At 45.6% G+C, this 27480-nt stretch overlaps 9 non-coding genes across 9 annotated transcripts; 8 read left to right on the forward strand and 1 right to left on the reverse strand.

Moving 5' to 3' along the window:
* Positions 1-7024: 7024 nt before the first annotated feature.
* On the reverse strand, positions 7025-7096 carry trnam-cau (transfer RNA methionine (anticodon CAU)). Its single transcript has one exon. It is a non-coding gene; the product is annotated as a tRNA-Met (tRNA).
* A 4847-nt stretch (positions 7097-11943) lies between these two features.
* On the forward strand, positions 11944-12016 carry trnaf-gaa (transfer RNA phenylalanine (anticodon GAA)). Its single transcript has one exon. It is a non-coding gene; the product is annotated as a tRNA-Phe (tRNA).
* Positions 12017-12917: 901 nt separating this feature from the next.
* Positions 12918-12989, forward strand: trnaq-cug (transfer RNA glutamine (anticodon CUG)). Its single transcript has one exon. It is a non-coding gene; the product is annotated as a tRNA-Gln (tRNA).
* A 1621-nt stretch (positions 12990-14610) lies between these two features.
* Positions 14611-14684, forward strand: trnay-gua (transfer RNA tyrosine (anticodon GUA)). The gene has a single exon. It is a non-coding gene; the product is annotated as a tRNA-Tyr (tRNA).
* Positions 14685-15068: 384 nt separating this feature from the next.
* Positions 15069-15140, forward strand: trnaq-cug (transfer RNA glutamine (anticodon CUG)). The gene has a single exon. It is a non-coding gene; the product is annotated as a tRNA-Gln (tRNA).
* Positions 15141-16756: 1616 nt separating this feature from the next.
* trnay-gua (transfer RNA tyrosine (anticodon GUA)) lies at positions 16757-16830 on the forward strand. Its single transcript has one exon. It is a non-coding gene; the product is annotated as a tRNA-Tyr (tRNA).
* A 384-nt stretch (positions 16831-17214) lies between these two features.
* trnaq-cug (transfer RNA glutamine (anticodon CUG)) lies at positions 17215-17286 on the forward strand. Its single transcript has one exon. It is a non-coding gene; the product is annotated as a tRNA-Gln (tRNA).
* A 1621-nt stretch (positions 17287-18907) lies between these two features.
* On the forward strand, positions 18908-18981 carry trnay-gua (transfer RNA tyrosine (anticodon GUA)). Its single transcript has one exon. It is a non-coding gene; the product is annotated as a tRNA-Tyr (tRNA).
* Positions 18982-19365: 384 nt separating this feature from the next.
* Positions 19366-19437, forward strand: trnaq-cug (transfer RNA glutamine (anticodon CUG)). Its single transcript has one exon. It is a non-coding gene; the product is annotated as a tRNA-Gln (tRNA).
* Positions 19438-27480: the final 8043 nt, after the last annotated feature.

Here is a 27480-nt window from a genome sequence, read left to right on the forward strand (position 1 = left end):
TTTTCGGCAATAGTACACTATACCCGAGCGACTCTGTCGTTTTTCCGGGCCGTAGTATGAAGTTGTGAGCAAAAGGGGTGAAAATGGGTTAAAATGTGAAAAAACACCAAAATGAGCCAAATGAAATAATCCCCCATCATCAGTGCACTGTTTGCCCCCAGAAAAGCACTCCCCTGGGGCCTGGAGGTGATCTGACCATCATAGTATAGCACCATATGCCCCTGAGGGACTTAGAGTAAAAACCGAAATAGTACACTATACCTGAAAAGACTCTGTCATTTTTCGGCAATAGTACACTATACCCGAGCGACTCTGTCGTTTTTCCGGGCCGTAGTATGAAGTTGTGAGCAAAAGGGGTGAAAATGGGTTAAAATGTGAAAAAACACCAAAATGAGCCAAATGAAATAATCCCCCATCATCAGTGCACTGTTTGCCCCCAGAAAAGCACTCCCCTGGGGCCTGGAGGTGATCTGACCATCATAGTATAGCACCATATGCCCCTGAGGGACTTAGAGTAAAAACCGAAATAGTACACTATACCTGAAAAGACTCTGTCATTTTTCGGCAATAGTACACTATACCCGAGCGACTGTCGTTTTTCCGGGCCGTAGTATGAAGTTGTGAGCAAAAGGGGTGAAAATGGGTTAAAATGTGAAAAAACACCAAAATGAGCAAAATGAAATAATCCCCCATCATCAGTGCACTGTTTGCCCCCAGAAAAGCACTCCCCTGGGGCCTGGAGGTGATCTGACCATCAGAGTATAGCACCATATGCCCCTGAGGGACTTAGAGTAAAAACCGAAATAGTACACTATACCTGAAAAGACTCTGTCATTTTTCGGCAATAGTACACTATACCCAAGCGACTCTGTCGTTTTTCCGGGCCGTAGTATGAAGTTGTGAGCAAAAGGGGTGAAAATGGGTTAAAATGTGAAAAAACACCAAAATGAGCAAAATGAAATAATCCCCCATCATCAGTGCACTGTTTGCCCCCAGAAAAGCACTCCCCTGGGGCCTGGAGGTGATCTGACCATCATAGTATAGCACCATATGCCCCTGAGGGACTTAGAGTAAAAACCGAAATAGTACACTATACCTGAAAAGACTCTGTCATTTTTCGGCAATAGTACACTATACCCGAGCGACTCTGTCGTTTTTCCGGGCCGTAGTATGAAGTTGTGAGCAAAAGGGGTGAAAATGGGTTAAAATGTGAAAAAACACCAAAATGAGCAAAATGAAATAATCCCCCATCATCAGTGCACTGTTTGCCCCCAGAAAAGCACTCCCCTGGGGCCTGGAGGTGATCTGACCATCATAGTATAGCACCATATGCCCCTGAGGGACTTAGAGTAAAAACCGAAATAGTACACTATACCTGAAAAGACTCTCATTTTTCGGCAATAGTACACTATACCCGAGCGACTCTGTCGTTTTTCCGGGCCGTAGTATGAAGTTGTGATCAAAAGGGGTGAAAATGGGTTAAAATGTGAAAAAACACCAAAATGAGCCAAATGAAATAATCCCCCATCATCAGTGCACTGTTTGCCCCTAGAAAAGCACTCCCCTGGGGCCTGGAGGTGATCTGACCATCATAGTATAGCACCATATGCCCCTGAGGGACTTAGAGTAAAAACTAAAATAGTACACTATACCTGAAAAGACTCTGTCATTTTTCGGCAATAGTACACTATACCCGAGCGACTCTGTCGTTTTTCCGGGCCGTAGTATGAAGTTGTGAGCAAAAGGGGTGAAAATGGGTTAAAATGTGAAAAAACACCAAAATGAGCCAAATGAAATAATCCCCCATCATCAGTGCACTGTTTGCCCCCAGAAAAGCACTCCCCTGGGGCCTGGAGGTGATCTGACCATCATAGTATAGCACCATATGCCCCTGAGGGACTTAGAGTAAAAACCGAAATAGTACACTATACCTGAAAAGACTCTGTCATTTTTCGGCAATAGTACACTATACCCGAGCGACTCTGTCGTTTTTCCGGGCCGTAGTATGAAGTTGTGAGCAAAAGGGGTGAAAATGGGTTAAAATGTGAAAAAACACCAAAATGAGCAAAATGAAATAATCCCCCATCATCAGTGCACTGTTTGCCCCCAGAAAAGCACTCCCCTGGGGCCTGGAGGTGATCTGACCATCATAGTATAGCACCATATGCCCCTGAGGGACTTAGAGTAAAAACCGAAATAGTACACTATACCTGAAAAGACTCTGTCATTTTTCGGCAATAGTACACTATACCCAAGCGACTCTGTCGTTTTTCCGGGCCGTAGTATGAAGTTGTGAGCAAAAGGGGTGAAAATGGGTTAAAATGTGAAAAAACACCAAAATGAGCAAAATGAAATAATCCCCCATCATCAGTGCACTGTTTGCCCCCAGAAAAGCACTCCCCTGGGGCCTGGAGGTGATCTGACCATCATAGTATAGCACCATATGCCCCTGAGGGACTTAGAGTAAAAACCGAAATAGTACACTATACCTGAAAAGACTCTGTCATTTTTCGGCAATAGTACACTATACCCGAGCGACTCTGTCGTTTTTCCGGGCCGTAGTATGAAGTTGTGAGCAAAAGGGGTGAAAATGGGTTAAAATGTGAAAAAACACCAAAATGAGCCAAATGAAATAATCCCCCATCATCAGTGCACTGTTTGCCCCCAGAAAAGCACTCCCCTGGGGCCTGGAGGTGATCTGACCATCATAGTATAGCACCATATGCCCCTGAGGGACTTAGAGTAAAAACCGAAATAGTACACTATACCTGAAAAGACTCTGTCATTTTTCGGCAATAGTACACTATACCCGAGCGACTCTGTCGTTTTTCCGGGCCGTAGTATGAAGTTGTGAGCAAAAGGGGTGAAAATGGGTTAAAATGTGAAAAAACACCAAAATGAGCAAAATGAAATAATCCCCCATCATCAGTGCACTGTTTGACCCCAGAAAAGCACTCCCCTGGGGCCTGGAGGTGATCTGACCATCATAGTATAGCACCATATGCCCCTGAGGGACTTAGAGTAAAAACCGAAATAGTACACTATACCTGAAAAGACTCTGTCATTTTTCGGCAATAGTACACTATACCCAAGCGACTCTGTCGTTTTTCCGGGCCGTAGTATGAAGTTGTGAGCAAAAGGGGTGAAAATGGGTTAAAATGTGAAAAAACACCAAAATGAGCCAAATGAAATAATCCCCCATCATCAGTGCACTGTTTGCCCCCAGAAAAGCACTCCCCTGGGGCCTGGAGGTGATCTGACCATCATAGTATAGCACCATATGCCCCTGAGGGACTTAGAGTAAAAACCGAAATAGTACACTATAACTGAAAAGACTCTGTCATTTTTCGGCAATAGTACACTATACCCGAGCGACTCTGTCGTTTTTCCGGGCCGTAGTATGAAGTTGTGAGCAAAAGGGGTGAAAATGGGTTAAAATGTGAAAAAACACCAAAATGAGCAAAATGAAATAATCCCCCATCATCAGTGCACTGTTTGCCCCCAGAAAAGCACTCCCCTGGGGCCTGGAGGTGATCTGACCATCAGAGTATAGCACCATATGCCCCTGAGGGACTTAGAGTAAAAACCGAAATAGTACACTATACCTGAAAAGACTGTCATTTTTCGGCAATAGTACACTATACCCAAGCGACTCTGTCGTTTTTCCGGGCCGTAGTATGAAGTTGTGAGCAAAAGGGGTGAAAATGGGTTAAAATGTGAAAAAACACCAAAATGAGCAAAATGAAATAATCCCCCATCATCAGTGCACTGTTTGCCCCCAGAAAAGCACTCCCCTGGGGCCTGGAGGTGATCTGACCATCATAGTATAGCACCATATGCCCCTGAGGGACTTAGAGTAAAAACCGAAATAGTACACTATACCTGAAAAGACTCTGTCATTTTTCGGCAATAGTACACTATACCCGAGCGACTCTGTCGTTTTTCCGGGCCGTAGTATGAAGTTGTGAGCAAAAGGGGTGAAAATGGGTTAAAATGTGAAAAAACACCAAAATGAGCAAAATGAAATAATCCCCCATCATCAGTGCACTGTTTGCCCCCAGAAAAGCACTCCCCTGGGGCCTGGAGGTGATCTGACCATCATAGTATAGCACCATATGCCCCTGAGGGACTTAGAGTAAAAACCGAAATAGTACACTATACCTGAAAAGACTCTGTCATTTTTCGGCAATAGTACACTATACCCGAGCGACTCTGTCGTTTTTCCGGGCCGTAGTATGAAGTTGTGAGCAAAAGGGGTGAAAATGGGTTAAAATGTGAAAAAACACCAAAATGAGCCAAATGAAATAATCCCCCATCATCAGTGCACTGTTTGCCCCCAGAAAAGCACTCCCCTGGGGCCTGGAGGTGATCTGACCATCATAGTATAGCACCATATGCCCCTGAGGGACTTAGAGTAAAAACCGAAATAGTACACTATACCTGAAAAGACTCTGTCATTTTTCGGCAATAGTACACTATACCCGAGCGACTCTGTCGTTTTTCCGGGCCGTAGTATGAAGTTGTGAGCAAAAGGGGTGAAAATGGGTTAAAATGTGAAAAAACACCAAAATGAGCAAAATGAAATAATCCCCCATTATCAGTGCACTGTTTGCCCCCAGAAAAGCACTCCCCTGGGGCCTGGAGGTGATCTGACCATCATAGTATAGCACCATATGCCCCTGAGGGACTTAGAGTAAAAACCGAAATAGTACACTATACCTAAAGACTCTGTCGTTTTTCGGCAATAGTACACTATATACCATTGGACTTAGTCGTTTTTTGGGCTCGTGGAAATAAGCGTTCAGCTCAAGAGTCCCGGGCTAAATCACGCTGCTCCCGAGAAATTCCTACGCTGCTCTCACGCGGGATGTGCAAAATGGTAATGCTGGGAGGGACGGGCGGGCGGTTTTTGAGAATGACGTTTTTCGCAATCGAAACAGGTACATTTCCTGGTTGTGCGGCTACCGGGGGAGGAGCTCGTTTGACGGACACACGAGAACCGCGATCGATGGGCCCCGTTCTGGTTTTATCCAGCTTCCAAGGCTCCTTCACAGCCGTAATCTCAAGTCATGGTTCGGAGGTGCGGAGGTGAGCGTCGGATCACGGAGCCTCTGAATGGAGCCCCGCGCTCCGCGCTCCTCCGCGCTCTAAGCGCCGCTCAGACCGGGCATGAGAGGGTCTATTTTCGGCTTGATTTTACCAGACTCGCGGGCACTTCCAGAAGCTTGCTGTTTGCTCTGATTGCTCGGGGCAGAGCACAGTGTCACGCTGACCACGGGCTGTACGTGGAGGTGAGAGCTGGTTGTAAGGCGGATCATGGAGCCTCTGAATGAGCCCCGCACTCCTCCCGCTCTTAGCGCCGCCCAGACCCGGCATGAGAGGGTCTATTTTCGGCTTGATTTTACCAGACTCCGGGGCACTTCCAGGCTGACAACGGGCTGTACGCGGAGGTGAGTGCTGGTTGGAGATGCTGGGAATTGAACCCAGGACCTCATACATGCTAAGCATGAGCTCTAAAATGATAGAATGGACAAAAACAATCAATAAGATAAGATAAGATCAGATCAGATCAGATCAGATAAGATAAGATATTCCTTTATTGTCCCACATGGGCACGATGGGTTCATACACAGGCCCCAGATGTACAAGGTTGTGGTCCGAGCTGCCCAGGGGAGGGAGGGGGAAAGAGGAATAAGCCTCCTTGGTGTTGGCAAAAAACAAGTCCAATGTTCTATTGTTTCTGGTGGGGCAGGTAACATACTGGGTGTATGTTGGTAGAACAGAAGAGGGAGAAGCGTGGTTAAAGTCACCAGAGACGAGGGAGAGAGCCTGTGGGTGCTGTGTTTGCAGCCTACAAGTGCAGGAGAGCAGTGCTTCACAAGCATATTCAGCATTGGCAGACGGGGCCACATAGACTGCGATCAAAATCACATGTGAGAACTCCCGGGGCAGATAATATATCTTTTCTTCCCGCATTCTCTCGTTCTGTCCGCCCGCAGCAGATGAAAATTGTCCAAACCTACAATAGAGTCTGGCATTTCTGCTGTTAACCAGGTCTCTGTGAAAATCAAGACACTGCTGTCCCTATAAATCCTCTGGGACCGCATGAGGCTCGCTATTTCCGTCATTTTATTTTGAAGGGACCTCACGTTACCCATGACTACGGCGGGAACCGACTTCCTGTTTGTCCCTCTCTTCTCTCGGAGTTTACGTCCAGCCCGTCTGCTTCGTTGCGTTTTCCTTATGATGTCCGCCGGGATAACGTGAAGATCTCCGGGTAAGACGACTGTTCTCCGCAGTTTCATTAGTTCCTCCTTTGTGTAAGCGCGGTACGGCGCCGACTCAGAGCCAAGACACATCGCCACGACACGACGAAAACACTCAATCCAGCCGAATAAAGTCAAAAACAGTTGAATTAAAAATGATTCCAGCGCGTGTCCCTATCCTACAGTAAAATAGAAAAAATATACTAACTATATTTACAAAATATAGGAGATAAAGCACAATAAGTGTGAGAAAAAAGAGAGAGCGTTTACACCGGGCTGCTAGCTGTACCAGCGCCTTATGACGTATAAAGAAGGCCTCATTGATGCTTGAGAGTTAAGGAACAGTTCTGTATGTAATAGATATAAGCCCATTCCACGTGCAACAAGTCTAGGGATTAGTATTTTCCTTGTGGCTCAGCCTATTAGACCATGGACCTGAAATCCACAATCCCGGATTTTGGAGGCTAGTATCCTGTGCATATTGCTTATGGGGTTATGTACCCATAATAGACTCAAATTGCTTCAAAATGTCTATTCATGGGTCTTTTTTGACCTACATCTTCTTTCACTACTCAGCTATCCTTTTCCCCAAAAAAGAAATAACAATATAGGATGGAAAAAAGAAATGTGCTGCTAGATTCAAAGCAAATGTGGAACTGGGAGCTTGCGCTGAAGATCGGCTTCCATCATCCAACACATTACTGACTAGCTTGGTTCATTTGGATTGACAATCGCAATAATGCAAGTAAAAAAAAATCTAGCAGAGGATGGTTTCGATCCATCGACCTCTGGGTTATGGGCCCAGCACGCTACCGCTGCGCCACTCTGCTGAATGGCTATGATCATGGGACTCAAACCCACAATCCCGGTTCAAGAGGCCAGTGCGTAATGCCCATGGGGCTGTATACGTCTAATAGACTCAAATTGCTTCAAAATATGAAATCTAATTTTAAAGGAATGTGGAACTGGGATCTTGCTACGAAAGACTGTGCTCTAACACTGAGCTACATAACCATCTCTTGTCTGTCATGATGATTGTCCAAACAAGACCTGGAGTCAACACTTTTCACTTTGTGCCATCAACAGAATATTGAATGGAGATGCAGGGGATTGAAACAAGGATTTCATACATGCCCTCGTTCTGAAAGAATGGCTCCGAAATTAAACATCACCAAACATGCTGGTTTATAGAATAGAACGCAATCTCAAAATCTGTGCTGCTAAACACACGTTGCTGACAGGAATCGAACCCAATGGATTTCAAGTCCATCGCCTTAACCTCTCGGCCACAACAACAATACACCTTTAAACTGTGTTTAAGAAAGTGGAAATTACCCACATTATTTTCTGAAACTAGCGCAATTACATTACCAGATTTAACTCTCCATGAATTCATGGAGACAGCATGTTTTACTAAGCATTCTAAGCTCAGGTTTGGCGAGACATACCTATACTGGAAGTTGGGAATGTCGCCCAGGCTGCCTGAATGGGCCACTTTGTCTCACCTTCCTGCAGGTAGTGTGGATGGATGAAATAATATTGTTTGAATTTTATAAGTGCTGCAAGGTTCAAAGGTAATGCGGGACTGGGAGCTTGCACTGAATCACCACATGTGCTGATTTGAAATATTTCAGTGAAGGTCTCTAAAATTCACTGCAGTGTAATCTGGCAATTGTCTAAGAGAAATGCTCCAAAAAGAAACACCAACCAACCTGCTAGTCTATAGATGCATAGAAAAGCTAAAGGTTGATTACAAATTTTCACATGCTGCGCCCAAATCGATACCATGTTTCTATGCCTCTCTTCACCTCCGTCCAGCTTGAATGTACTCGTAACCACAGTGAGTCTTGTACATAATGCTGGAACAAGTGTTCCAGCAGGACAGACTAGATATTCCCATACCGGGAGTTGAACCCGGGCCACCTGGATTCTTTAGCTAAACAGCCCTAAACAGAATCCCATTCATTTCCTATGGTAGTGTTAAACCACTACGGATGTAATATACTTTTGGCCAGCGGCGGCGCTGTGGCGAGAGCGCGCCATGTTTGAATGCAGAGTGACGTCATTCATTCAGTGCGACCTGGACAAGTTTAGCACTAGATCTGCTCCTGTTTTCACCTTCTTATGGACATTTTACTGCCCCAGAACACTCGTATTTTGTGGCATTTATAACGGGCATTTGAAGACGTTTTCAGGTAAAGTTCGTCTTGTGTTTTGCACTTTTGAAACTGTGTTTTTAGTCACATAAAGTTACTGCTACTTCCATGTCTCTGTTGAACAACTAAACGCGACTTTTCTGTCAGTTTTGTGTGATATTCAGCCCTGTGAAGTTAAACTTTATTACATTTAAAGGTTTGCAGTTGTGCAGTTTTATATAAGGTGCAATATTACGTGATCTGTGTGTTGTGTTGTCTCTTATTGTGCATAAAAGTAGTTGTAGCTTCAACAATTCATCACAAGTAAGAGAGACTTTGTCCCACAATGGGGAAATGCCTTCACTTCATGTTAATGTGGAGGACATTCCACAACTGTTACCTAGCAACAGACTATAAACAAGAGCCAAAATCCATATGAATGACTCAACAATTCCTCCTGTCCTCCTCTGCCCCATCCTCCTCTGTCCTGTCCTCTGCCCCGTCCTCCTCTGCCCCGTACTCCTCTGTCCTGTCCTCCTCTGCCCTGTCCTCCTCTGTCCTGTCCTCCTCTCTCCTGTCCTCCTCTGCCCTGTCCTCCTCTGTCCTGTCCTCCTCTGTCCTGTCCTCCTCTGCCCTGTCCTCCTCTGTCCTGTCCTCCTCTCTCCTGTCCTCCTCTGCCCTGTCCTCCTCTGTCCTGTCCTCCTCTCTCCTGTCCTCCTCTGCCCTGTCCTCTTTTCCACCCACTCGTGTCCCCACCAGCTCTCCTCGTGAGCCCTTGGGTGAGTATAACTACATAAATCATGTGTTCCTTGGTTTGTGTGGAGTCACACAGAGTCACACCGTGTAGAGGAGCAGTCACTTCTGTTTCATTTCATGTCTTTTCCTTTAGTAGTGGCTGAAGAGGACGCGCTGGAGAGGACAATGCTCAGCATCTCCGTCCAAACAACACGTGGATGTGTGTAATGTGTCTGTAACGCTTAAGCTCCATTTTGGATTTATCATGTGTTAAAAAGGTTTGTCTTTTATTCCAGCCGTGTCCAGTCGCTGCTGAGCTCCATCATCCTCAGGTTTACAGAAGTTCACACACAGATGTCCTGCCATGAAAGACACTTTGGGACACGTTCTGTCCTGTGCATGAGTTCAGTTGTTCCTGACCCTGTTCAGGTCCTGCTCTGAATTCATGCATCTGTGATGAGAGTAAGTCATATTATCTGGTGTTCAATATGAATGAGTGAGAGCTTCTTCTGCTCATTCACACTAACATTGCTAAATAAAACAGCAATATAAACTTACTTATGATATAAACAACAGGTCAAATGTAAGTGTGCGTTGTTACTAACAGCTAAATATGACTCATTATTCTTCTTCTTCTCTTACAGCAACTGTTCTGGAGGAACCACAGGATGTAAGAGCTTTTACTTGTTGCTTATTCACTGTAAGATCAAAGTTGATCAAACGTATCATATATTTCTTTCCTCTCTTCAGCTGCTGCAGATGTGCTGCCCCTTAAGCCTCCAGTGCCACTTCCACAGGAGCTGAGGTTTGTTCTGCCCGAGTCTGGAAGTACTTCAGCTCCAGGTCTGACATTTTAATAGAATAATCTAAACAAACATAAACCTATATTGTGGTGTTTTGGTTGTTTCAGATGCAGCTCGTCCCACACATTCTGCATCTGATGCTCCTGGAGAAGAGACAACCCAAAGTGAGTGAGCTCCATGTGTGTCTGTGTCTGTCTCAGTCAAACCATCACAGAGTGAACAGATGAATGCTTCATGCTCCATGTGTGTCTGTGTCTGTCTCAGTCAAACCATCACAGAGTGAACAGATGAATACTTCATGCTGACTGTAGTTTCACAGCCAGTGCAGTGGTTCTAAATGTGTGTCATGTGTTGTATTTCATGTGCACACGTGTTGCTTATCACTAAAACATTCATCTGTTTTGTTCTGTAGTTCCTCCTCCAGTGAAGCTTCAGCCGCAGTCGTCACAACAGGCCGCCTCCCCCTCCACTGCCCCTGAGCCAATCAGCCAACAGCGCGCTACACCCGACCACAAAACTACATATTTATCATTACATCATCATCACATCAAATTATTAAATGCATCATCTTCACTCAACATCAGCCCGAAAAAGCTGGAGCAAACACAGACACTCTGGCAGCACCACAACTCTGCCTGTCGTCACCACGACAACTGTCGTCACCACGACCATCACCTCGTCTCCTACAGCTCTGACCATCACCGTCTCTTTCTCAGGACGCCCTGAGCAGCAGCCCTGAAGAAACACCACCTTTAAGGACATTGTGGACACAGAGTTCTTCCAGAGGGAGCTGGAGGCCACAAGACAGAGAGAGGAGGAAAGGAAGCAACAGAAGAGGAAGAGAGAGGAGTCACCTGCCCCAGGGAGAACGTGCAGGTTCTGCCCCAGGGAGAACGTGCAGGTTCTGCCCCAGGGAGAACGTGAAGGTTCTGCCCCAGGGAGAACGTGCAGGTTCTGCAAACTGGTGCTGAAGCAGGCCCCGCACAGTCCTCACATCCACACATACTTCCCTGGACTCTATATATCTGTATATTTAATGTAAATACTACTGTCAAGTAATGAATGCTGTCTGAAGTGTAAATAAATTAAACTTAATATTTCTGGTATTTTCCCTGTCAATAAATATTCTTAAAAGTACATGTTTTTTTGTGTTTTCTTTCCAATATAACAATACAACAAAATTATTTAAATGATTGAGATATCATATCATTAACAATATGAGTCAATGTTTTATTTCTCTGCAGAACATAAACTGAACACAATAGTACAGTTCAGTGCTGCAGTGTTAGAGATGTGATAGTGTGACCTCTGACCCCTGCGGACTAAACACCTGGAGTTTTCTGACCCACTCCAAGTTTATTTATGCAGAAGGTGTGACGTGGGTAAATCTCTTAAGGTGAAGCAGAAATCACTATTTGTGATCAATTTGTGATTTTATTAAAATTGCAAATCAGTACCAGCAGCTGCATGTGAGTCCTTCTCATGATCTGACCTTTTAACAAGTGCAAACTGACACACCAACTCATAAACTTTATACATTTAATGTTTGAACTCATAAACTTTGTACATTTAAAGTTTTGATCCTTTGAAACGTTCCTCTTCTTCTGGGCACAGCAGGAATTGAACTCTGGTTTCTTGAGATGAATTTGTGAACGAACACGAATCTCTGCATTCTGATTGGTTGGCCTTCATCACAGTGGCACATGGCACACAGGCTCATTCTGATTGGCTGGCGCTCTATGCCCACTATCCACGGCTGGCCCCTGGATGAGAGCCAGGAATCCTAACCGCTAGACCATATGGGAAGGCTTTGAGAAGGTAAGAGTTGATTTCATGGTAAAGAAGATAAACCAATGGGAACGAGAAGTGAACCTGGTTTTGTCTGACCAAGAGTGTAGAGTGTTTAATCGAAAGAAAAGAAAAAAGGACACACAGAAATAGTTCATTTTCTCGCTACGTTATGCCACACGTTTCCCTCCCTTGCCTAATTTATTCGATAAAGTAGCCGAAATAGCTCAGTTGGGAGAGCGTTAGACTGAATATCTAAAGGTCCCTGGTTCAATCCCGGGTTTCGGCAGGTGTACCTGAATGTTAGTCTTTGCTCAAAAATACAATGAATAGGAATGCTGGGTCTATTGGATATTTTGCGAGATCAGGACATAAATGGCCTGGAAAGGATCTATAAAACATAAACAGCATGCTTTCGTTGGAACATTGTTAGCATGAACATGTTTGGGAACATGTTTGGTTTCGCTGAATGTTGTACCCAAGACCTTCTGCGTGTAGGGCAGATTTGATGACCACCACACAATGAAACCATGAAGCAGAAGTTTGCCTACTTCAATGCTGCTCTCTTTGATATAGCCCAATGATCAAATGTCATACTTATTTTCAAAACAGGACATCCTGTAGAAAGGTGTGGTTCAACGGTATAGCCGTTAGCGCTCTGAATCCAGAGTTTTTCTTCATTTCTTATTTCAATTAGATGCACAAGTCTTTTATGGATATGCCTAGATTCTCGTCTCTGTGGCGCAATCGGCTAGCGCGTTCGGCTGTTAACCGAAAGGTTGGTGGTTCAAGCCCATCCAGGGACGACTGCTCACCTTGCCAGAGCAAGCAAGAAATACAATCCCAGAAGTAACCACTGTATGTAATTATGTAAGGAAACCAGGAAATCGTTATGGCGCTGCGGCTTCCTTGGTCAAAGGGCCTGTTTATTAAACAGGAAATGCCTACTCTTTTGTCTATGAAAAATATTTACAAGGACAGAAAAGCCCACAAGAAGAGCCCTCAAACCCATACCTTTCTCCCTCAAGTTTACTGCTGCTACACTTTGCATCAAGAGAGGGAAAAGTATTGCTGCACATCAAGATTATTTGCACTGTTTTCACTCCTTGTTTCTCATTTTTTTGGCAAGGGATGATTGATGTAAGACTTGTAGCTTTGGATGACCGTTATCCTTCCAAGGAGGAGTCTGCGGTTCCATGGTGTAATGGTTAGCACTCTGGACCCTGAATCCAGCGATCTGAGTTCAAATCTCGGTGGAACCTTGAGTACCCCGAGAGCAGCGCTACTCTTTTGAAAAAGTGCAGAAACAAGAAGAATCTTTGGGTAAAATCTGTGCTTACCCCCTGAAAGGAGCCAACCAAAGCATACAAACTAAACAAAGCTGTTAAAATCTGGAGCTGGTTTTCTTATGACCAAACTTATGATTCAACGCCTGGATTACAAAAGGCGTAAACGTTTCACCGCATTGCAAAAGAAAATCAAATGAAAAGCATTGATGTGTTGAAGGAATCCTTTGACTTGGAGAGACAGGACTTTTATAGGACTTATTATAAGCAAGAAATGAAACAAAGAAACGACCACTATAATCCTCTGACAGTAATCTTTGTTGAAACCAATCAATCAGAACTTGCAAGGGGAATCATTTCTAAATGATCTCAATGCATTGGTAATCTGGACAACGTTCTGCTAAGTATATTCTAAACCAATGGGAACGAGAAGTTAACCTGGTTTTGTCTGACCAAGAGTGTGGAAATGTAGGAACAGCCCTGAGGAAGACCACAAAATCACATGCCTGAAGGGGAAAAATATGTTTTTTTCACCACACCATGTCAAAGTGCCCATTATTCACAAGGAAATGCTAACTGCTGGAGAACCCAGCAGGCAAACCACTATCAGGTGTGTTGGGGCTGTGCTGTTGCTAAAAACTAATGGACTGAAATTCACAGGGCACTGCAGACTGTTTTTGACTTTTCCATCCCACTCAAATTTAAAACTATGTACTTGGGCCTCAACACTCCTGCCATGGACACAATAAATGGATACCCTTGGAACATACTTTTGGCTGTAGAGAAAAAGGCCATCACAAAGAAATGCTCGACACCAACCACGCCAACGATCAAAGACTTGACTGACATAGTAACAGACATTAGACATTGGATGAATGGAAAACAGTGACATTCAGGCTTAACTTGGATAAGCACTAATTTGATTGACTTGGACCAAGTAGGACCCTTATTTTCATTTAAATGTGATTTTGTTTTTATTTTATTTTATGTTATGTTATGTTTTATGTAACTATTAAGTTCTTTTAATTACGATTTTTGCTTCCTGGTCGTGTCCTGTATTGTTTTATGTTTAATCAAAAGAAAAGAAAGAAGGACACACAGAACTAGTTCATTTTCTCGCTACGTTATTCCTGGTTCAATCCCGGGTTTCGGCATGTGTACCTGAATGTTAGTCTTTGCTCAAAAATACAATGAATAGGAATGCTGGGTCTATTGGATATTTTGCGAGATCAGGACATAAATGGCCTGGAAAGGATCTATAAAACATAAACAGCAAGCTTTCGTTGGAACATTGTTAGCATGAACATGTTTGGTAACATGTTTGGTTTCGCTGAATGTTGTACCCAAGACCTTCTGCGTGTAGGGCAGATGTGATGACCACCACACAATGAAACCATGAAGCAGAAGTTTGCCTACTTCAATGCTGCTCTCTTTGATATAGCCCAATGATCAAATGTCATACTTATTTTCAAAACAGGACATCCGGTAGAAAGGTGTGGTTCAACGGTATAGCCGTTAGCGCTCTGAATCCAGAGTTTTTCTTCATTTCTTATTGCAATTAGAGCCACAAGTCTTTTATGGATAAACCTGGATTCTCGTCTCTGTGGCGCAATCGGCTAGCGCGTTCGGCTGTAAACCGAAAGGTTGGTGGTTAGAGCCCACCCAGGGACGATTGCTCACCTTGCCAGAGCAAGCAAGAAATACAATCCCAGAAGTAACCACTGTATGTAATTATGTAAGGAAACCAGGAAATCGTTATGGCGCTGCGGCTTCCTTGGTCAAAGGGCCTTTTTAGTAAACAGGAAATGCCTACTCTTTTGTCTATGAAAAATATTTACAAGGACAGAAAAGCCCACAAGAAGAGCCCTCAAACCCATACCTTTCTCCCTCAAGTTTACTGCTGCTACACTTTGCATTAAGAGAGGGAAAAGTATTGCTGCACATCAAGATTATTTGCACTGTTTTCACTCCTTGTTTCTCATTTTTTTGGCAAGGGATGATTGATGTAAGACTTGTAGCTTTGGATGACCGTTATCCTTCCAAGGAGGAGTCTGCGGTTCCATGGTGTAATGGTTAGCACTCTGGACTCTGAATCCAGCGATCCGAGTTCAAATCTCGGTGGAACCTTGAGTACCCCGAGATCAGCGCTACTCTTTCGAAAAAGTGCAGAAACAAGAAGAATCTTTGGGTAAAATCTGTGCTTACCCCCTGAAAGGAGCCAACCAAAGCATACAAACTAAACAAAGCTGTTAAAATCTGGAGCTGGTTTTCTTATGACCAAGCTTATGATTCAACGCCTGGATTACAAAAGGCGTAAACGTTTCACCGCATTGCAAAAGAAAATCAAATGAAAAGCATTGATGTGTTGAAGGAATCCTTTGACTTGGAGAGACAGGACTTTTATAGGACTTATTATAAGCAAGAAATGAAACAAAGAAACGACCACTATAATCCTCTGACAGTAATCTTTGTTGAAACCAATCAATCAGAACTTGCGAGGGGAATCATTTCTAAATGATCTCAATGCATTGGTAATCTGGACAACGTTCTGCTAAGTATATTCTAAACCAATGGGAACGAGAAGTTAACCTGGTTTTGTCTGACCAAGAGTGTGGAAATGTAGGAACAGCCCTGAGGAAGACCACAAAATCACATGCCTGAAGGGGAAAAATATGTTTTTTTCACCACACCATGTCAAAGTGCCCATTATTCACAAGGAAATGCTAACTGCTGGAGAACCCAGCAGGCAAACCACTATCAGGTGTTTTGGGGCTGTGCTGTTGCTCAAAAATAATGGACTGAAATTCACAGGGCACTGCAGACTGTTTTTGACTTTTCCATCCCACTCAAATTTAAAACTATGTACTTGGGCCTCAACACTCCTGCCATGGACACAATAAATGGATACCCTTGGAACATACTTTTGGCTGTAGAGAAAAAGGCCATCACAAAGAAATGCTCGACACCAACCACGCCAACGATCAAAGACTTGACTGACATAGTAACAGACATTAGACATTGGATGAATGGAAAACAGTGACATTCAGGCTTAATTTGGATAAGCACTAATTTGATTGACTTGGACCAAGTAGGACCCCTATTTTCATTTAAATGTGATTTTGTTTTTATTTTATTTTATGTTATGTTTTATGTAACTATTAAGTTATTTTAATTACGATTTTTGCTCCCTGGTCGTGTCCTGTATTGTTTTATGTTTAATCAAAAGAAAAGAAAAAAGGAAACACAGAACTAGTTCATTTTCTCGCTACGTTATTCCTGGTTCAATCCTGGGTTTCGGCAGGTGTACATGAATGTTAGTCTTTGCTCAAAAATACAATGAATAGGAATGCTGGGTCTATTGGATATTTTGCGAGATCAGGACATAAATGGCCTGGAAAGGATCTATAAAACATAAACAGCAAGCTTTCGTTGGAACATTGTTAGCATGAACATGTTTGGTAACATGTTTGGTTTCGCTGAATGTTGTACCCAAGACCTTCAGCGTGTAGGGCAGATGTGATGACCACCACACAATGAAACCATGAAGCAGAAGTTTGCCTACTTCAATGCTGCTCTCTTTGATATAGCCCAATGATCAAATGTCATACTTATTTTCAAAACAGGACATCCTGTAGAAAGGTGTGGTTCAACGGTATAGCCGTTAGCGCTCTGAATCCAGAGTTTTTCTTCATTTCTTATTGCAATTAGAGCCACAAGTCTTTTATGGATAAACCTGGATTCTCGTCTCTGTGGCGCAATCGGCTAGCTCGTTCGGCTGTAAACCGAAAGGTTGGTGGTTCGAGCCCACCCAGGGACGATTGCTCACCTTGCCAGAGCAAGCAAGAAATACAATCCCAGAAGTAACCACTGTATGTAATTATGTAAGGAAACCAGGAAATCGTTATGGCGCTGCGGCTTCCTTGGTCAAAGGGCCTTTTTAGTAAACAGGAAATGCCTACTCTTTTGTCTATGAAAAATATTTACAAGGACAGAAAAGCCCACAAGAAGAGCCCTCAAACCCATACCTTTCTCCCTCAAGTTTACTGCTGCTACACTTTGCATCAAGAGAGGGAAAAGTATTGCTGCACATCAAGATTATTTGCACTGTTTTCACTCCTTGTTTCTCATTTTTTTGGCAAGGGATGATTGATGTAAGACTTGTAGCTTTGGATGACCGTTATCCTTCCAAGGAGGAGTCTGCGGTTCCATGGTGTAATGGTTAGCACTCTGGACTCTGAATCCAGCGATCTGAGTTCAAATCTCGGTGGAACCTTGAGTACCCCGAGAGCAGCGCTACTCTTTTGAAAAAGTGCAGAAACAAGAAGAATCTTTGGGTAAAATCTGTGCTTACCCCCTGAAAGGAGCCAACCAAAGCATACAAACTAAACAAAGCTGTTAAAATCTGGAGCTGGTTTTCTTATGACCAAACTTATGATTCAACGCCTGGATTACAAAAGGCGTAAACGTTTCACCGCATTGCAAAAGAAAATCAAATGAAAAGCATTGATGTGTTGAAGGAATCCTTTGACTTGGAGAGACAGGACTTTTATAGGACTTATTATAAGCAAGAAATGAAACAAAGAAACGACCACTATAATCCTCTGACAGTAATCTTTGTTGAAACCAATCAATCAGAACTTGCAAGGGGAATCATTTCTAAATGATCTCAATGCATTGGTAATCTGGACAACGTTCTGCTAAGTATATTCTAAACCAATGGGAACGAGAAGTTAACCTGGTTTTGTCTGACCAAGAGTGTGGAAATGTAGGAACAGCCCTGAGGAAGACCACAAAATCACATGCCTGAAGGGGAAAAATATGTTTTTTTCACCACACCATGTCAAAGTGCCCATTATTCACAAGGAAATGCTAACTGCTGGAGAACCCAGCAGGCAAACCACTATCAGGTGTGTTGGGGCTGTGCTGTTGCTAAAAACTAATGGACTGAAATTCACAGGGCACTGCAGACTGTTTTTGACTTTTCCATCCCACTCAAATTTAAAACTATGTACTTGGGCCTCAACACTCCTGCCATGGACACAATAAATGGATACCCTTGGAACATACTTTTGGCTGTAGAGAAAAAGGCCATCACAAAGAAATGCTCGACACCAACCACGCCAACGATCAAAGACTTGACTGACATAGTAACAGACATTAGACATTGGATGAATGGAAAACAGTGACATTCAGGCTTAACTTGGATAAGCACTAATTTGATTGACTTGGACCAAGTAGGACCCTTATTTTCATTTAAATGTGATTTTGTTTTTATTTTATTTTATGTTATGTTATGTTTTATGTAACTATTAAGTTCTTTTAATTACGATTTTTGCTTCCTGGTCGTGTCCTGTATTGTTTTATGTTTAATCAAAAGAAAAGAAAGAAGGACACACAGAACTAGTTCATTTTCTCGCTACGTTATTCCTGGTTCAATCCCGGGTTTCGGCATGTGTACCTGAATGTTAGTCTTTGCTCAAAAATACAATGAATAGGAATGCTGGGTCTATTGGATATTTTGCGAGATCAGGACATAAATGGCCTGGAAAGGATCTATAAAACATAAACAGCAAGCTTTCGTTGGAACATTGTTAGCATGAACATGTTTGGTAACATGTTTGGTTTCGCTGAATGTTGTACCCAAGACCTTCTGCGTGTAGGGCAGATGTGATGACCACCACACAATGAAACCATGAAGCAGAAGTTTGCCTACTTCAATGCTGCTCTCTTTGATATAGCCCAATGATCAAATGTCATACTTATTTTCAAAACAGGACATCCGGTAGAAAGGTGTGGTTCAACGGTATAGCCGTTAGCGCTCTGAATCCAGAGTTTTTCTTCATTTCTTATTGCAATTAGAGCCACAAGTCTTTTATGGATAAACCTGGATTCTCGTCTCTGTGGCGCAATCGGCTAGCGCGTTCGGCTGTAAACCGAAAGGTTGGTGGTTAGAGCCCACCCAGGGACGATTGCTCACCTTGCCAGAGCAAGCAAGAAATACAATCCCAGAAGTAACCACTGTATGTAATTATGTAAGGAAACCAGGAAATCGTTATGGCGCTGCGGCTTCCTTGGTCAAAGGGCCTTTTTAGTAAACAGGAAATGCCTACTCTTTTGTCTATGAAAAATATTTACAAGGACAGAAAAGCCCACAAGAAGAGCCCTCAAACCCATACCTTTCTCCCTCAAGTTTACTGCTGCTACACTTTGCATTAAGAGAGGGAAAAGTATTGCTGCACATCAAGATTATTTGCACTGTTTTCACTCCTTGTTTCTCATTTTTTTGGCAAGGGATGATTGATGTAAGACTTGTAGCTTTGGATGACCGTTATCCTTCCAAGGAGGAGTCTGCGGTTCCATGGTGTAATGGTTAGCACTCTGGACTCTGAATCCAGCGATCCGAGTTCAAATCTCGGTGGAACCTTGAGTACCCCGAGATCAGCGCTACTCTTTCGAAAAAGTGCAGAAACAAGAAGAATCTTTGGGTAAAATCTGTGCTTACCCCCTGAAAGGAGCCAACCAAAGCATACAAACTAAACAAAGCTGTTAAAATCTGGAGCTGGTTTTCTTATGACCAAGCTTATGATTCAACGCCTGGATTACAAAAGGCGTAAACGTTTCACCGCATTGCAAAAGAAAATCAAATGAAAAGCATTGATGTGTTGAAGGAATCCTTTGACTTGGAGAGACAGGACTTTTATAGGACTTATTATAAGCAAGAAATGAAACAAAGAAACGACCACTATAATCCTCTGACAGTAATCTTTGTTGAAACCAATCAATCAGAACTTGCGAGGGGAATCATTTCTAAATGATCTCAATGCATTGGTAATCTGGACAACGTTCTGCTAAGTATATTCTAAACCAATGGGAACGAGAAGTTAACCTGGTTTTGTCTGACCAAGAGTGTGGAAATGTAGGAACAGCCCTGAGGAAGACCACAAAATCACATGCCTGAAGGGGAAAAATATGTTTTTTTCACCACACCATGTCAAAGTGCCCATTATTCACAAGGAAATGCTAACTGCTGGAGAACCCAGCAGGCAAACCACTATCAGGTGTTTTGGGGCTGTGCTGTTGCTCAAAAATAATGGACTGAAATTCACAGGGCACTGCAGACTGTTTTTGACTTTTCCATCCCACTCAAATTTAAAACTATGTACTTGGGCCTCAACACTCCTGCCATGGACACAATAAATGGATACCCTTGGAACATACTTTTGGCTGTAGAGAAAAAGGCCATCACAAAGAAATGCTCGACACCAACCACGCCAACGATCAAAGACTTGACTGACATAGTAACAGACATTAGACATTGGATGAATGGAAAACAGTGACATCCAGGCTTAATTTGGATAAGCACTAATTTGATTGACTTGGACCAAGTAGGACCCTTATTTTCATTTAAATGTGATTTTGTTTTTATTTTATTTTATGTTATGTTATGTTTTATGTAACTATTAAGTTCTTTTAATTACGATTTTTGCTCCCTGGTCGTGTCCTGTATTGTTTTATGTTTAATCAAAAGAAAAGAAAAAAGGACACACAGAACTAGTTCATTTTCTCGCTACGTTATTCCTGGTTCAATCCCGGGTTTCGGCATGTGTACCTGAATGTTAGTCTTTGCTCAAAAATACAATGAATAGGAATGCTGGGTCTATTGGATATTTTGCGAGATCAGGACATAAATGGCCTGGAAAGGATCTATAAAACATAAACAGCAAGCTTTCGTTGGAACATTGTTAGCATGAACATGTTTGGTAACATGTTTGGTTTTGCTGAATGTTGTACCCAAGACCTTCTGCGTGTAGGGCAGATGTGATGACCACCACACAATGAAACCATGAAGCAGAAGTTTGCCTACTTCAATGCTGCTCTCTTTGATATAGCCCAATGATCAAATGTCATACTTATTTTCAAAACAAGACATCCTGTAGAAAGGTGTGGTTCAACGGTATAGCGGTTAGCGCTCTGAATCCAGAGTTTTTCTTCATTTCTAATTGCAATTAGAGGGGTAACCCTTTCATGGGTATGTTAAGATTCTCGCCTCTGTGGCGCAATCGGCTAGCGCGTTCTGCTGATAGGCGAAAGGTTGGTGGTTTGAGCCCACCCAGGGACGACTGCTCACCTTGCCAGAGCAAGCAAGAGATACAATCCCAGAAGTAACCACTGTATGTAATTATGTATGGAAACCAGGAAATCATTACGGCGCTGGGGCTTCCTTGGTCAAAGGGCCTGTTTAGTTAACCCTTTAAGCGCCAAAGTCGCAGAAATGCAACTTTACCGTACAAGGAAATTAATGAAATAATAGTAGAAAATGAATCACTTCAGTCATTGGTCGGTTCGGTGCAACTTCCCTTTATTAGCCAGGTATGATCCAGGGCAGATCCGGTAAGGAAAAAAATGGCTGGAGGAAGTTCACGTGGCATGCAATTTACAGCAGATTCTGACTCTGAAGGGTATTATCTCCCCGAGAGTGACGATGGATTTCCAAGTGGAGATGAAGGGACTTCGAAACAACGGACAGGTGCAAAGGACAGACGGAGGTGAGGAACCAGTGGAACCAGTGGCTGCAGTAAAACTTGCCCGGTGGATGAGAGCTGGGACATGCTGAGAGAGGTCGAGGTATTTGAGGCATGGATCAAACCTTTTGAAGACCCAGTTGGCTACACAGGAGAGATGGATCTGACGGATGCTAATCCATTTGATATTCTGTCACTCTTTCTGACCGATCAGTTTTGGACTTTCATTACTGATGAGACAAATAGATATGCACATCAGTGTATGGCACCTATGATTCTGAAGCCACATTCAAGATTTCTTGAGTGGTATGATGTATCAGTCACCGAAATGAAAGCTTTCTTCGCTTTGCATCTCTCCATGGGCCTTGTTGAGAAACCTGAAATCGAGGATTACTGGGGAACATTTTGGCTTACACAAACGCCTGGATTTGGAAATGTAATGTCAAGAAACAGATTTGAAATCATTCTTTCGTTCTTTCATTTTGTCAACAATAATGATTATGTGAGAACAGGCGAGCCCGGGCACGATAAACTGTTCAAAGTCCGCCCAATAATAGATTTGATTATTCCCAAATTTGCAGCAGTTTACAGTCCAATCAAGGAGCTTTCTTTAGATGAAATGACAATAGCTTTCAAGGGGAGATCTTCACTAAAATGTTACTCTCCGAATAAACCTGACAAATATGGCTATAGAGTGTATGCCCTGAGTGAAAGCTGTTCAGGGTATGTTTTGCGCTGGTCAATGCACACTGGACAGTACAAAAATAATGCAAGCAACATCAGTGCAACACACGCAGTTGTCCGTGAGTTGGTTTCTCCCTTTACGGGCAAAGGACACGAGATTTACATGGACAGTTACTATACCTCGCCTGTAATTGCAAATGAATTAGCAGATTTGGAAACTGGACTGTGTGGGACGGTAAGGATTACCAGGTTGGGGATGCCAAAATGCCTTGGTAAAAGTGTCTTACAGCTGAAAAAAGGAGATGACCCAGTTTTTTGCAGAAAGGGAAAACTCCTGGCTTGTGCTTGGCACGATACTAAACGTCTCACCATGTTGTCCACAGTCCATGGAAATGATTGTGTTCAGAGGAGGATCCGATCCAAGACAGATGACACTGGCTTCCGTGACATCAAAAGACCTGTATGTGTCGACCAGTACAACGCCTACATGGGTGGAGTGGACACTGCTGACCAGAGGATGAAGACATACCTCTTTCCACACAGGTCCCGGAAATGGTATCATCGCATATTCAATGCCATTATAAGCATAAGTATTGTCAACTCACACATCATATACACCAAATCCACTCCAGGCCCACACAAACCTTTAAAGGTTTACATTCAGATTATTATTGATGCATTACTGGCTGATCACTCCAAAAAACAAGAAAGGCGCTCAAGACCGGAGGGTGAAATGCCACAGAGACTCACAGAGCGTCATTGGCTTTGTCAAGCAGAGGGACGTCCAGACTGCGCCGTGTGCTCTGACCGCTCTCGTACCAAAGGCAGGCGGCAAACAAAGTACAGGTGCCGTCTGTGTGGCGTTGGCCTCTGTGCGGTTCCATGCAACGAGAGATACCATACGCTAAAAAACTTTAAATGCTGTCATTTGGATATGTAAAAGTGCAGGGTACCTTGACCCTGGATGGACATCTTTTCTGTGATGGCTCTCTCCTTTCTTCACTGCTTTCTCCACAACCTGCCTGGCACCAATGATGGATGTATAAGTTGGAAAAATGAAAAAAATGAAAAAAATACATAATAAATACCGTGTTTGTCATCATTTGGTCAGAACTTGTAATCAGGGCCCGAGTTTGAAGATGTGAGCAAAAGGGGTGAAAATGGGTTAAAATGTGAAAAAACACCAAAATGAGCAAAATGAAATAATCCCCCATCATCAGTGCACAGTTTGCCCCCAGAAAAGCACTCCCCTGGTGCCTGGAGGTGATCTGACCACCAGAATATAGTACCATATACCCCTGCTGGACTTAGAAAAAAAAACGAGCTTCCAGCCAATAGTACACTATACCCGAGGGACTCTGTCGTTTTTCGGCAATAGTACACTATACCCGAGGGACTCTGTCGTTTTTCGGCAATAGTACACTATACCCGAGGGACTCTGTCGTTTTTCGGCAATAGTACACTATACCCGAGGGACTCTGTCGTTTTTCGGCAATAGTACACTATACCCGAGGGACTCTGTCGTTTTTCGGCAATAGTACACTATACCCGAGGGACTCTGTCGTTTTTCGGCAATAGTACACTATACCCGAGGGACTCTGTCGTTTTTCGGCAATAGTACACTATACCCGAGGGACTCTGTCGTTTTTCGGCAATAGTACACTATACCCGAGGGACTCTGTCGTTTTTCGGCAATAGTACACTATACCCGAGGGACTCTGTCGTTTTTCGGCAATAGTACACTATACCCGAGGGACTCTGTCGTTTTTCCGGGCCGTAGTATGAAGTTGTGAGCAAAAGGGGTGAAAATGGGTTAAAATGTGAAAAAACACCAAAATGAGCAAAATGAAATAATCCCCCATCATCAGTGCACAGTTTGCCCCCAGAAAAGCACTCCCCTGGGGCCTGGAGGTGATCTGACCATCATAGTATAGCACCATATGCCCCTGAGGGACTTAGAGTAAAAACCGAAATAGTACACTATACCTGAAAAGACTCTGTCATTTTTCGGCAATAGTACACTATACCCGAGCGACTCTGTCGTTTTTCGGCAATAGTACACTATATACCGTTGGACTTAGTCATTTTTTGGGCTCGTGGAAATAAGCGTTCAGCTCAAGAGTCCCGGGCTAAATCACGCTGCTCCCGAGAAATTCCTACGCTGCTCTCACGCGGGATGTGCAAAATGGTAATGCTGGGAGGGACGGGCGGGCGGTTTTTGAGAATGACGTTTTTCGCAATCGAAACAGGTACATTTCCTGGTTGTGCGGCTACCGGGGGAGGAGCTCGTTTGACGGACACACGAGAACCGCGATCGATGGGCCCCGTTCTGGTTTTATCCAGCTTCCAAGGCTCCTTCACAGCCGTAATCTCAAGTCATGGTTCGGAGGTGCGGAGGTGAGCGTCGGATCACGGAGCCTCTGAATGGAGCCCCGCGCTCCGCGCTCCTCCGCGCTCTAAGCGCCGCTCAGACCGGGCATGAGAGGGTCTATTTTCGGCTTGATTTTACCAGACTCGCGGGCACTTCCAGAAGCTTGCTGTTTGCTCTGATTGCTCGGGGCAGAGCACAGTGTCACGCTGACCACGGGCTGTACGTGGAGGTGAGAGCTGGTTGTAAGGCGGATCACGGAGCCTCTGAATGGAGCCCCGCGCTCCGCGCTCCTCCGCGCTCTAAGCGCCGCTCAGACCGGGCATGAGAGGGTCTATTTTCGGCTTGATTTTACCAGACTCGCGGGCACTTCCAGAAGCTTGCTGTTTGCTCTGATTGCTCGGGGCAGAGCACAGTGTCACGCTGACCACGGGCTGTACGCGGAGGTGACCCGCTCCGTGATCTTAGCTTCGCCCAGACCCAGGGCCATCCACCCCGCACACGGCCAGACTTTGCCCGGCCAGGGAGCACCTTCTGCGGGTCGGAGGCTCCGGGTCGGAGCCCCTGGAGCCTGGAGCCCTCACCGGGCCCCGAACTCGGCTGCCGGAGGCAGTGCAGTGCCTCATGGATAAAAGTGCACCCAGCCGGTCTCGAACTCGCGTGAGCATGAATCAACCATGAAAATGGTACAAATCATGGTTCTATGTATACCAGACAAGGAGCTTGGTCGACGGGCACACATGACCCGCCATCGTAGGGCCCCATTCTGGTTTTATCCAGCTTCGAAGGCTCCTGCGCACTGCGGTTTTGTTTACATTTTGCGGCTGTGGTTTGCTCCGGCTAACCTCACGCCGGACACGTTGGAAGCGAGGCCGAGACAGAGGTCCCACCAGGCGCGGGGCGTCAGTCTGACTGGCTTCCCCCGCGCCTGGCCCCTTGTCTCCGGAGATGGGACCGTCACTCACCCCCGCACTGAAGGACGCGCGGCTTGAAGGATGATGGCTGTGCTTAGCCCCTGTGCCAGGTGCTCTGAGCCAGTCCCCTTCAGCCTCAACGCGTCCGGTGGGAACACAGTCCGGGCCCATTGTCACTCACCCCCGCGCAGCAGGAGGCGCGGCTTGAAGGATGATGGCTGCGCTTTGCCCCTGGGCCCAAGGGCTCTGCGCCAGTCCCCTTCAGCCTCAACGTGTCCGATGGCTCTGCGCGGGGCGGGGGGCAGGGCCGGCGCATACTTTTGGTCCGACTCCGGTCCCTTCCTCGTCTCTGAGTTTGTCAAATGCAGCGCCTGTCCAGGGCTCACTTTGCTATCAACTGTGGCTGGTCACCGCCATCGTAGGGCCCCGTTCTGGTTTCATCCAGCTTCGAAGGCTCCTGCGCACTGCGGGGTTGTAGGCATTTGTGGTCCTGATTTGCGCTGGCTCACCCTCACGCTGGACACAGCGCCAGATGATATATTTGGTCCGACTCCGGTCCCTTCCTCGTCTCTGAGTTTGTCAAATGCAGCGCCTGTCCAGGGCTCACTTTGCTATCAACTGTGGCTGGTCACCGCCATCGTAGGGCCCCGTTCTGGTTTCATCCAGCTTCGAAGGCTCCTGCGCACTGCGGGGTTGTAGGCATTTGTGGTCCTGATTTGCGCTGGCTCACCCTCACGCTGGACACAGCGCCAGATGATATATTTGGTCCGACTCCGGTCCCTTCCTCGTCTCTGAGTTTGTCAAATGCAGCGCCTGTCCAGGGCTCACTTTGCTATCAACTGTGGCTGGTCACCGCCATCGTAGGGCCCCGTTCTGGTTTCATCCAGCTTCGAAGGCTCCTGCGCACTGCGGGGTTGTAGGCATTTGTGGTCCAGAGCCCCGGCTCTAAATTAAACCTGTTACCCTAGTAGGCCGGCCTCCGGGTCCCCCCTCTCTTCTTCGGTTATGGAGTACATTGGGCGCGGGGGCAGCCAGTGGAGGGCAAGGGCCCTGCCTCCAAGTGTGGTGTAGGGGACAGGGGAGCCAGGGCCTTGGGGTCCTGGTGCTTTTTATCTTTTAAAGTGGCTCAGAGTACCAAGGGCACGGACTTCCAGGGGGCTGCACCAAGGGTGTGTAGCTCGTGTGGGGGTGCTTAAGTGTGGGTACCCGGGGACGAAAGGTGGGCCGGGGCCGGCGCGAGCCTCTGTGGTGAGTGCTGGGCCGTTCCCTTGGTACTCCAGTCAGAGTACCAAGGGCACGGACTTCCATGGTATAGTACCAAGGGCACGGACCTCCAGGGGGCTGAACCAAGGGTGTGTAGCCCGTGTGGGGGTGCTTAAGTGTGGGTCCCCGGGTTCGAAGGGAGGGCCTGGTCCCCGGTGGTCATCCCCGGAGTCCCAGAGCCTGCAACCCGGGGAAGAGTGGCCCGTCCCCAGACTGAGTTTGGGGGAATGCGGGGTGGCTCTGGAGGGGCTCCAGGGGTTCCAGGGGGTGCTCGGCGGAGGCCATGCCCAGCCAGAGTGGCCCTTCCCCGGGCAGAATCTGGGGAGAGTGGGGGGTGGCTCTGGAGGTGCTCCGGGGGCTCCAAGGGTTCCAGGGGGTGCTCAGTGGGGGCCATGCCCAGCCAGAGTGGCCCTTCCCCGGGGTGAGTCTGGAGGAGTGGGGGGTGGCTCTGGAGGGGCTCCAGGGGTTCCAGGGGGTGCTCGGCGGAGGCCATGCCCAGCCCGAGTGGCCCGTCCCCAGACTGAGTTTGGGGGAATGCGGGGTGGCTCTGGAGGGGCTCCAGGGGTTCCAGGGGGGTGCTCGGCGGAGGCCATGCCCAGCCCGAGTGGCCCGTCCCCAGACTGAGTTTGGGGGAATGCGGGGTGGCTCTGGAGGGGCTCCAGGGGTTCCAGGGGGTGCTCGGCGGAGGCCATGCCCAGCCAGAGTGGCCCTTCCCC

This window comes from Eucyclogobius newberryi, unplaced genomic scaffold (assembly GCF_026437365.1).
Source record: "Eucyclogobius newberryi isolate DKJ021-1_F unplaced genomic scaffold, fEucNew1.0.hap1 SCAF_182, whole genome shotgun sequence".
NCBI classification, from domain to species: domain Eukaryota; kingdom Metazoa; phylum Chordata; class Actinopteri; order Gobiiformes; family Gobiidae; genus Eucyclogobius; species Eucyclogobius newberryi.